This window comes from Palaemon carinicauda, chromosome 41 (assembly GCF_036898095.1).
Source record: "Palaemon carinicauda isolate YSFRI2023 chromosome 41, ASM3689809v2, whole genome shotgun sequence".
Lineage (NCBI taxonomy): Eukaryota > Metazoa > Arthropoda > Malacostraca > Decapoda > Palaemonidae > Palaemon > Palaemon carinicauda.
The window spans coordinates 29,324,460-29,336,826 of record NC_090765.1 but is presented as its reverse complement, the minus strand read 5'-3'; the positions used below and the strand labels follow the sequence as shown (position 1 = coordinate 29,336,826).

Here is a 12,367-nt window from a genome sequence, read left to right as displayed (position 1 = left end):
GAAATCTGAGTGATAAAAATAATTAACTATATATTAAATCTATGTAATTTAAATTTAATAGGCAGGAGTGGGCTGAAGCTTAAATTGGATATACATTGGCTCACATGAGACTGTTCTAGCCAGGGTATTTATCTCACTATAAGGAAGATGTAACTGGAGTGAACATACTCTACATACAAGCTTCCTCCCTCTCCTGCCGAATCACAGTAAGGTCGTTGAGACCAGGATAAATAGAGTACTCTATTAATCCTGGTTGAGGCGGCCTTGGTCACAGCCTGCTTGAACGCATCTGTAGATCACTAAGAAGTAAGCTAGTTTACTAAAGGGTTAAGTTTTTAAGATTACTTATGCTTTGAAGAATAGGTTAAATCGGAAATTCTGATACACCATAGAGAAGACAGTTAGGTACTTGGGCTAAGCATCGTTGAGGGTGAGAAGGTATACAACAACAACAACAACAACATCAACAACAAAAGCAGCCATGTCTATTCCACAGCAAAATAAAAGGCCTCAGGGATGTCAATTCATGTCTGGATTTGGCGAGTTTTAATCACTGCGAAGTGATTATGGTGGGAGATTTCCGTCTGATTGCCTCACAACAATCCAACCTAGTATGGGTGGCCCTGACTAGTACAGCTTTACTGATGATGGCGATACAAAAACCCTTTCACCACGTTAAGGTATCCTCGGTCTGAAGGTATAGGTAATTTCATAGGTTTTTCATTCAGGAATTGTTAACTGGCAGTGTGAATGTTATGTGGAATATACTCTTAGAATTTAAAGAAATCCTATGCACATAGGACTAGAAACATAATGTATGCGTTAAACAAGACCAGCAAAGTTTATAAATAATCATTATCTTTTAATGGATTTACTAATATAATTTAGAAAACTCGTTTGATTTTTTTTTTTTTTTTTTTTTTTTTGAGAATACAAAGATCACTGCGACCAGTGGTTATGAATATTTTCAAGATAAGATCATAGCTACCAGTAAACTAGTTATCTTATCAACGTAAGTTGATACTTTCGAAATTATCTTTTCAGTTTCCGCTTAGAAATAATGAAATGAAGCTTTATTCAAGATTTTATGCTCACATTTCCTACCAACTTGTTGATATTATAAAAAAAAAATATTCTTGATCTTTAAAATTATTGTAACATCAAACCAAGGTTTCATTGACCTTTGTCATCCATTCAACAAAGGTCAATGAAACCTTGGTTTGATGTTACAATAATTTTAAAGATCAAGAATATTTTTTAGAAATGTTTATTATTATTATTATTATTATTATTATTATTATTATTATTATTATTATTATTATTATTATTATCATTATTATTACTTGCTAAGCTCCAACCCTAGTTGGAAAAGCAGGATGCTATAAGCCAAGGGGCTCCATCAGGGAAAATAGCTCAGTAAGGAAAAATAAGATTTTTAAGAAGAGTAAACAAATTTTAAATAAATATCTCCTGTATAAACTATAAAAAACTAACAAAACAAGAGGAAGAGAAACAAGACAAAACAGCGTGCCCGAGTGTACCCTCAAGCAAGAGAACTCTAACCCAAGACAGTGGAAGACCATGGTACAGAGACTATGGTACTACCCAATACTAGAGAACAATGGTTTGATTTTGGAGTGTCCTCCTAGAAGGTTTCCCAAGGCCTACCTCGTCAATGTTTTTCCAGAATTTAGATACACAACATTTGTAAGTTTTGACACACAACAGATTTCATTATAATGAAGCACACTGCAGCCTTACTTTATAACATAAATAGATTTTAGCAAGAGAAGAAATGAATATGAAGTCCTGTTATCTGATCCCTCCTCTGTGTGCAAAGATTTACCATCTTTAATGCGACCACTAGTCTTCTTTCAAAGTAAGTAGATCTTGGTTGTGAACATCATATTTTGGCATGTATTTAGATAACTATATAATCATACACATGATAAATATATATATATATATATATATATATACGTACACACAAACACACATATGTGTATATATACACATACGCATGTGTGGTGTACACACACACACACACACACACATATATATATATAATATATATATTTATATATATATATTTACATACACACATACATATATATACGCATATATATTCATTTATTTATTATATATATATATATATATATATTTACATACACACATACATATATATACGCATATATATTCATTTATTTATATATATATATATATATATATACAATGTGTGTATATGTGCGTGTGTATATACAGTATAAAATGTATGTATATGTGTGTGTTTGTATATACATAAGTATATTATTATATCTAGACAGATAGCTAGGTAGATATATAAATACTGTTTAGAAATCAATTCGGCAAGGACGGTTGATGAGTAAACTGATTTAAGAATACAGGATGCAAACAGGGAGACGTCTGAGGAGCATTGCAATCGTAAGTATATGAAATCAATACCCTGAAGAAGTGTAGAACATTGAAGATAAATGAGAAACCAACATAAATGATGCTTGAGTGAAAGGAATTTATTAAATGGAAAGTGATTAAGAGTTTTAAATAATTGCGTATAAAATCCTACAACGTGGGTACCAACTGTGACCAGATTGTGGAATGATCTTCCTAATCAGGTAGTTGACATCGGTGGAACTTTGATCTTCCTAATCAGGTAGGTGAATCGGTGGAACTTTGATCTTCCTAATCAGGTAGGTGAATCGGTGGAACTTTGATCTTCCTAATCAGGTAGGTGAATCGGTGGAACTTTGATCTTCCTAATCGGGTAGGTGAATCGGTGGAACTTACAAAAGTTCAAACTTGCCACGAATGTTCTTATGTTGAGCAGGCTGACATATGCCTCTTTTTATAGATTATATATGATAGATGGATTTTAATGTTGTTATTCTTAAAGCGCTTAATAAAAAATAAAAAAATTCATTACTTCTCTTTTAGTTTATTCCTTTTCTTTCCCTCACTGCGATAATTTTTCCCTGTTAGACCCCTTGGGCTTTTAGCATATTAATTTTCCAACTAGGGTTGTAGTTTAGCAAGTAATAATAATACTGATGATAATAATAATAATGATAATGAAAATAATAATAATAATAATAATAATTATTATTATTAATTATTATTATTACTTATCATTAACAATAATAATAATGTACCTGGGTGGCTTGCCAAGTTGTGTAAGGTATTTCTGGATGCCAGAAAGGTTCTGAAGGAATGTATAAGAGAAGTCACTGTACCTTTCCTATAAAAGATGTAGCTGACATAGGATTTTGAGTGAAGAATGAAGACTGGTTGGTTATCAAAGCACTGGGTAGAGGCAAAACAATGTAGCCTTAAACAAAAGAAGAGGATATTCCGATCACGAGACTGTTATGAAATAGTTATGTGAAAAAGTTTGAGGAAAACCATACATGTGGTGTACATGAACCAGGAAAAGCTTGTGAGATTTTAATGTACAATGATACTGTACAGTGTTTATAGAAGTGATTTTGGAGTAATTAGGGGATTTATGTGAGAAAAAGTCAAACTTCTATTATCATTTTTTAAACGAAATTGACTGGTTTGTTTATAGAACGGTTCAGGTACATCAAGACTTGATTACTATTTAATAATTTTTTACTGTAGATGGAATCAAACCCGGTGAACCTTTTAGCTTAGCTAGTAATAATAATAATAATAATAATAATAATAACAATATAATAATAATAAGAAGAAGAAGAAGAAGAAGAAGAAGAAGAAGAAGAAGAAGAAGACAACAAGACTTGATTAATATTTAATAATTTTCTACTGAAGATGGAATCAAACCCGGTGAACCTTTTAGCTTAGCTAATAATAATAATAATAATAATAATAATAATAATAATAAGAAGAAGAAGAAGAAGAAGAAGAAGAAGAAGAAGAAGAAGAAGAAGAAGAAGAAGAAGTTAATTTGGAAGGCAGCAGATGCATGTGAAATATTACGAATGGAGATAATAATAATAATAATAATAATAATAATAATAAGAAGAAGAAGAAGAAGAAGAAGAAGAAGGAGAAGAAGAAGAAGAAGAAGTTAATTTGGAAGGCAGCAGATGCATGTGAAATATTACGAATGGAGATTTGAGGAGAGTAGGCTATATACTTCGGAAGTATTGAGAAAATGACAGAGAGGACCAACAAAGGTGGAGGACAGATGGGATTCAAGAGCCATGGGAAAGGAAGACTCTCATTTTGCAAGAGGGGGCAAACAAGATGACGTGCACGAGAAGGGGTAAATAACATCGTGCATGTAAGAATGCAGTAAGGGGTGGCGGTCGACACACAGCCAATGAAACATCTATAGAGCTTTGGTGAGCGGCTCAAGTTCATTTCGATTCAGCAGTTGAAATATGAAAGTGATTATGATCAAATTGTCTTTCTATTCATCTGGTGACTTCACCACTTGCGTCTCATCGGCAATCATTGCACGTAGCTTTGTCATTACGAGACGTTTCGGCATTAATGGGCTCAACACAAGAATAATCTAGAAAATAATATATTTCAGACCTGATGTCTTATTTAGTCTATCGTTGTTATAAGTATCGGTTTGTGGGGAAAACGAGAAGGGCAAGAGAGACATAATATTAAAATTTCTTGCTCAATGTTTCAAGATTATTTACGGAAATGCCCACGTCTTGGCGAGATTTAGATAATGGGCAATAAAGATAATTTGATTTTCAAATTAAGGAAACGGAAATAAATAGATTTTAACGTATGAAAGTAACGGAATGATGTGTCTGGTAAGGAAATTGGATGGGCGAAGCTTCCATTTACATAATTGTGTTGACCAAATGCACAAGCTAAGATTAGCTATTCATTCCTTATCACTTCCGTCATTGTCTCGTCTTTTCTTTATCTGCTAATCTGGTGAAATAGGGAATGAGTGGTTTTTCATTTGCATTTCAGGGAGAAACCACCTGACATTTAGCTAAGCATAAGTCAACTTGGTACAAATTAACTCTTAGGGTTATAATATGTAATTTACGAAATCAACTATTTTTTTAATGAACGCGTTGTACTGTGCTTGGTTTACTTTAATAGTAATTTTATTATAATGTCTGTTTAAAGGCCATATAATTTCACAAACTGACATACTGTAGACAAAATATCTGTCAAATGGGTGTGTGATCGTAAATACCACAGCACTTTCTACGTCTGCGAGAGGCTGGTTTCGAAAGTTGCCAGGTGTTCATTTAATATTTCAAATATTTCCTACATCAGAATCTTCGCTCACATCAGGATATTCCTAAAAACTGTCTATATTAGATATATAAATGTAAATGTATTTAAAAATACTCATAATAATATAAAAGAAGCAATTAGTTTATTCTTCACGCATTTACCAGGCGACCTTTAGCAACTGCTTTATCAAGGGAAGCTACAGGTTCACAAGTCTCGCTTGCGATAAGGACGAAGGCTCAGTGACACGGCATAACCCGTCCCAAAAACTTACCTTCTCATAAGAATACCTGTGCTTTGCATTAATCAGTGACGAAGGAAATTAAACAGCAGAAGCTAATTCCATCACATGAAATGACTGAATAACAAACAGTGGTTTCTTTTGTGCCACCAACCGACGGATGTGCTTAGTAAACTTGCTTCCTCCGGATTCGATTTGTTTACATTTTTCAGCAAAACCTGCGGTAAACATCGTAAGTATTATGTACCATGTAATATCCTGTAGTAGACACGGTAACGTACATGTACTTTATCGTATGATTATTTATGAATATGGACGCAATGCCCGTCAACTTGTTGATTTCACTGGGCCTGACTTCTGTGATCAAGTTAAAATGACATGATGTGAATTAAAAAGGAAAAGTGGATTGAGATATTTTATGAGAGATTTGAGATACTAAGAGTTTAGTTTATTAGTGATTTGAGATACTAAGAGATTAGTTTATAGAGATTTGAGATACTTAGAGTTTAGTTTATAGTGATTTGAGATACTGAGAGTTTAGTTTATGAGTGATTTGAGATACTGAGAGTTTAGTTTATAGAGATTTGAGATACTGAGAGTTTAGTTTATTGGTGATTTGAGATACTAAAAGTTTAGTTTATTAGTGATTTGAGATACTGAGAGTTTAGTTTATTAGTGATTTGGGATACATAAGAGTTTAGTTTATTAGTGATTTGAGATACTAAGAGTTTAGTTTATTAGTGATTTGAGATACTGAGAGTTTAGTTTATTAGTGATTTGAGATACTGAGAGTTTAGTTTATTAGTGATTTGAGATACTAAGAGTTTAGTTTATTAGTGATTTGAGATACTGAGAGTTTAGTTTATTAGTGATTTGAGATACTGAGAGTTTAGTTTATTAGTGATTTGAGATACTAAGAGTTTAGTTTATAGAGATTTGAGATACTGAGAGTTTAGTTTATTAGTGATTTGAGATACTAAGAGTTTAGTTTATTAGTGATTTGAGATACTAAGAGTTTAGTTTATAGAGATTTGAGATACTGAGAGTTTAGTTTATTAGTGATTTGAGATACTGAGAGTTTAGTTTATCAGAGATTTGAGATACTAAGAAATTAGTTTGTGAGAGATTTCAGATACTAAGAGAGTAATTTATGGGAGATTTCAGATACTAAGAGAGTAATTTATGGGAGATTTTCAGATACTAAGAGAGTAATTTATGGGAGATTTCAGATACTAAGAGATTAGTGAATTAATTTGCTCGATAAACAAATTTATGGAAGACTTTCATGAAATGCGATTTGTTTTCTACAGTGATTATTGATAATTCGAATCATTAAATCGTTTGTCGAAAAAAATATATTGAAACATATTAGGGAATTAAAACAAAGCGTTCTACAGACGTTCCCTGATCAAACTACGCTGTGGATAATTTGTGGTATCTTTCAAGTTTAGCTAAGCTTAAGTGGGAGCGTTAAAAATTTTTCTTGGTTACAACGGAGGTGATATTCTAGAAACAATAGAGGGAAAGAGAGTAATTATTTTTCAGGCTGATAACAACCATAAACAAATTAATTTGTATTTATGAAATATGACATGCAATGCCAGATTTTTTAATAGTAGCGGTGTTTTACCCTAAGAAATTTTGCTTCCACAAATATAACTCATTTATATTCAAGAAGGAATATATATAGTAATATATATATATATATATATATATATTCCACAAATATAACTCATTTATATTCAATATATATATATATATATATGTGTGTGTGTGTATTCCACAAATATAACTCATTTATATTCAAGACGGGATATATATATATATATATATACAGTGTATATATATACATATATATATGTATATATATATACACATATATATATATATGTGTGTGTGTGTCTGTGTATCAGACGTCTTATGGTTCTCAGCAAGTTTTTCGGGGTAAGGTCAATGTCCTGGTGTTCTTTATAAGTCTGATTGCCATCAAAGTCTATGGGCAACAATTGTTTAACCACTTGGTACATAAATAACTGCTTACATCAACAGAGGTGCAATGTTTTTTTTAGGCAGTGTTCTATCCGCTATTCCTTGAACAGGAGTCTTATGACGTTGGAGTTCGATCGTGATAGTGCAATCAAGTCATGTAACATTGGCTACTGTCTGGTATTTCCGATCTTTTTTTTTTTTTCTATTTTTGGCTTAAAAGTTAAAATATGATTAAAACATAAGGTAAATAAAAGGGGATTATGAAAAGTAAAATGCAACTTTCTTTTGGCTTAAAAGTTAAAATATGATTAAAACATAAGGTAAATAAAAGGAGATTATGAAAAGTAAAATGCAACTTTCTCTAAAAAGAAAAGTATTCCATTTTATGGTCCTACCAGTATTAACTTATGCATCGGAAACTTGGAGCCTGACTAGTTACAGCTCAAAGAGCTATGGAAAGGATAATGACGGGAATAACACCAAGATCAGGAAAAGAGAAACATGGATAGGAGAGCAAACTAAAGTAGAGAATGTTCTAACAACCTGTGAGAAAAAGAAAAGGATATGGGCAGGACATATAATGAGAACGACGGATAACAGATGGACATTAAGAATAACAGAATGGGTCCCAGTAGATTGCAAAAGCAGGGAAAGGAAGAGCAGACGATGGATTGACGAAATAAGAAAATTTGCGTATATAGACTAGCACAGAAGGACCATAAACAGACGTGAGTGCAAGGAAATGTCTGAGGCCTTTGTCTTGCGGTGGGACTATTAACGGCTGATGATGATGATACTATATGTACAATACATATATATTTTAATATAAGCCTGTTTTAATATTGATTTATTTCACTGAACTTTGGGAACAATTGCCAAAAAGTCTGTTCAGTTTTGTCTCAATTTAAAATGCATACTTTGAATTCTGACCAGTGTAAAAGAATTTATCCTCAAAGGAATTTTTCGTTTGGATATGTGTGGCTTTTTATTTTGACATTGGAAATTAATTCCCGTTTATTCTTCAAAAAATTCTCATAAACGGTGTGTAAACACACACACACACACACCACACACACACATATATATATATATATATATATATATGTGTGTGTGTGTGTGTGTGTATGTATGTATGTGTGTGTGTTGCAGCCGAAATATGCTACCCCACCGCCCACCTTTGTAACATGCAATCAACCAATTTGAGCACGTGGGTAGAACTGCACTTACTGTAGTTTGTGATAAACAAGTTCCCTCAGTTGTAACGTTTATGAAAACAACCCGAGGATTAGCTCAAAAAAAAAAAACAAAATAAAATAAAACCGAGTACTTTGATATCGAAATCGTTCTACCACGGATACATATTCTGCGTGACCAAGGATTCGAACCCATGACCGATGAAAATAAGAGTTAACATTAGACTTTTAGCCCACTCGTTTGCGAGGAGATAAGATTTTGTTCGGACCCTGCTGCATTTAATGCTGTCGAATTCATTAAAATTGAAATCAATCCATCTTCATCAATACAGCTGATAGGAAAGTATGTAACACTTGGCCGTTTTAGATAATTTGATCAGCAACACTCGTGATTTTGTAGCTTATTTGAGAAAAATTAAAATCAAAAGTGTTGGTGGTAATATGTGTGTGTGTGTATATTATATATATATATATATATGTGTGTGTGTGTGTGTGTGTGCGTGTGCCTCATTATAAATCCGAGAAAGATAGATATTTATATTTCCTTTCGCAAGGGATGCAATATACAACAGCAGTAATTGTAAGTAGCTCTTTTAAAAGCTGTAACACCCATTAATAAAAACCACTTATATTAGAAGCCTACATACAGCATGAATGTAAATAGATTTAATGTATTTTCAGATATGCGTGCTGTTTAGAGAGAGAGAGAGAGAGAGAGAGAGAGAGAGAGAGAGAGAGAGAGATCATGTTATCTAATAAAATTGTTTAGTGAAAAATGTTCGACTCGTTACTCTCGGAGCTTCAATAATTTCATGTTTATGATGACTATTGCTCGTTCACGTAGGTATGTGACGATCTTGACATCTTTATAATGTAGTAATTAATGTAAGGTGCGTGAGTACTCTTTTATCTTCTTTTAAATACTCATGTTATTGGTCATGTTTGTTATCTTATAAGTAGGTAGTAGGTTGGCCCAGGGCACCAGCCACCCATTGAGATACTATTGCTAGAGTTATTGAGTTTTTTGACTGACCAGACAGTACTACATTGGATCCCTCCCTCTGGTTACGGCTCAATATTCCAATTGCCTACACATACACCGAATAGTCTGACCTATTCTTTCCACATTCTCCTCTGTCTTCATACACTTGACAACAGTGTGATTACCAAACAATTCTTCGCTCAAGGGGTTAACTACTGCACTGCAATTGTTCAGTGGCTACTTTCCTCTGGGTAAGGGTAGAAGAGACTCTTTGGCTATCGTAAGCAGCTCTCCTAGGAGAAGGGCACTCCCTAATCAAAACCATTGTTCTTTAGTCTTGGGTAGTGCCATATCCTTTGTACCATGGCCTTCACTGTATTGTATTAAAGTTCTCTTGCTTGAGGGTATACTCGGGCACGCTGTTCTATCTTATTTCTTTTCCTCTTGTTTTTTTTTTAAGTTTTTTATAGTTTAAATATGGAAGATCTAATTTAATATCACTGATATTAAAATATTTTACTTTGATTGGGCTATTTATTACTTAGCTTCTAGTTTACTTAATTCCTTGTTTCCTTTCCACACTGGGCTATTTTCTTTCTATTATAGCATCCTACTTTTCCAACTAGGGTTATAGCATATCTTGTAATAATAATAATAATAATAATAATAATAATAATAATAATAATAATAATAATAATAATAACGTTATCATTCTACTAAAATTGATGAAAAATACCTATTCTCTCTTGTTTATTATTTGAAGTTGCCAGGTTGTGTAAAAAAAAAAAGGGTTCTTAAAGCATTATTTTCCCTCGACTAATTGGCCTTACTTTGTTTATGTGAAAAGACAAACAGAAATTCAGAAACTGTCTGTGTTTTATATATATATATATATATATATATACATACATATATATATGTATATATATATATATATATATATACAGTACATGAATACACGTTTATGGAGGGCAAGCCTACAGTATATCTCATTAAATACGAGGTGAAATAAAGTCAGAATATAGGTTTAAGTGGAGATAAAATCCCAAGTCAAAATGTTTCAAGCGAGTGCAAGAAACGCCTCGTGAGGCAAACTTAAATTTGGTATCACCAAATGATTTCTACCGGACTATCTTTCCGTTAGCCGTCTTGAAAACCATCTATCTATCTATCATGGCACTTACACCAATTTTAGGGGGTAGCTGACATCTCCAAATAAGAACAACCGAGGAGTTGACTGTCTATTATTTAAAGAAGTTAGACCAGAAAAACGTAATTAAGAAAGAAAAACGTATCCGCTCGATTTTCCAGTTCGTCAGTTTTCATGTAATTTATCATTGTTATCAAGACCGGCTGACTTAGAGTGAATTAAATCTTTATTTCATTCTCAGATATCAGACCAAAAGACTTGTTTATTTGTATACAATTTTCAGTCTTCATTATAAACATTTTAGGACTTATTCTCCATTCGTTGTTGAGTAAATGGCCTCTATCTTCCACCATCGCTCCTCTAATAAGACTTCAAAACTATCTCAACCCAAAGCTATAATCTCTCTCTCTTCTCTCTCTCTCTCTCTCTCTCTCTCTCTCTCTCTCTGTTTACATTTAGATAAACTTCATTGTTTTTCTTACTGTTGTTATTCTGAGGGAGAAAGATAGAGAAGTCGAGATGTTCCCCGTTCGGTCATTTATTCCAGCAACGTTTTGGATGACAGCTTTGCATAATGCATTCAGTTTTCAGTTTCATATTGCATGGTCAGAACTTCGGATGGAGCCTAGAGTTCCTATTAGTAATATTTCCAGATTATATATATATATATATATAATATATGCACATATATAATATATACAGTATATAATATATAAATATATATATCTATACATATATATATGTATATATGTATATATATATATACATATATATATATATATATATATACAGTATATAATATATAAATATATATATCTATAAATATATATATGTATGTATATATATATATATATATAATATATGGGTGTGTGTGTATTACTAATTGCTAGTGATGAGGTTACTTCACCTTTCCCTTTATTTTCATTAACTTTATCAGTGCAAACACTGTTTTTCGCCACGCAACTGCCCTACCTTCTTTGGGGGACACTTGTGGCCATCAAAATTTAAAGAAACTCTCAAACGGATTTCTTAGAACATTGCAGGCGTCGGTATGCCAGCACATTTCAAGTTTAGCCCTCTTAATTTTCATGAAACAATGTTTCCAATAATTGTGCATTAAATTCGCTGTGTTTACCTTCATATACAAAATATATATATGCGTGTCTATGCGCACAGGAATTTACATTCATTCGTACTCGGCCCAGCTCACAGCCACCACCAGTTGATCCAGTTAATAGAACACGATGTTGTGTTGATATTTATCCATATTGACTCATTAGGGGTAATTTGAATGATATTACTACCAATTGTGTCACGTGGTGGTCCGGAAATTGGGTTAAAACTCGCTGGTAAAGAGACTGATGTCTCGCCAGGTAAATCCTCGGACAGCTAGATAGCGTCAGGTTCCAATTTCTTTTATTATCTCTCGTGGCATGATTGGTTTCGACCTGGCCTTTCATTAGAAGGGGCTAGCGTTACGATCCCAAGTACAAGAAAAAGGGCCCTACTGCAGTAAGACAAAACACGCAGATATTTACAATTACATCTCGTGGAAGTTGAGAATATCCAGGTCTGACGAAGGCAACATAGCCAAATATTGGCGT

At 32.9% G+C, this 12,367-nt stretch overlaps 2 protein-coding genes across 6 annotated transcripts in view; one reads left to right on the top strand and one right to left on the bottom strand.

Annotated features, from left to right (window-relative positions):
- Nucleotides 1–12,367, bottom strand: part of LOC137632488 (F-box/WD repeat-containing protein 2-like) — a 477,230-nt gene that overhangs the window by 364,147 nt on the left and 100,716 nt on the right. The gene's annotated exons all lie outside the window — the stretch shown is intronic.
- LOC137632487 (protein trapped in endoderm-1-like) overlaps nucleotides 5,436–12,367 on the top strand; it is a 66,023-nt gene continuing 59,091 nt past the window's right edge. The window contains exon 1 of one of the 2 annotated variants that reach the window (XM_068364442.1): nucleotides 5,436–5,681. The gene's annotated coding sequence lies outside the window, so the exon portion shown is untranslated. The remainder of the gene's footprint in view (nucleotides 5,682–12,367) is intronic. The other variant, XM_068364439.1, reaches the window with a different exon arrangement.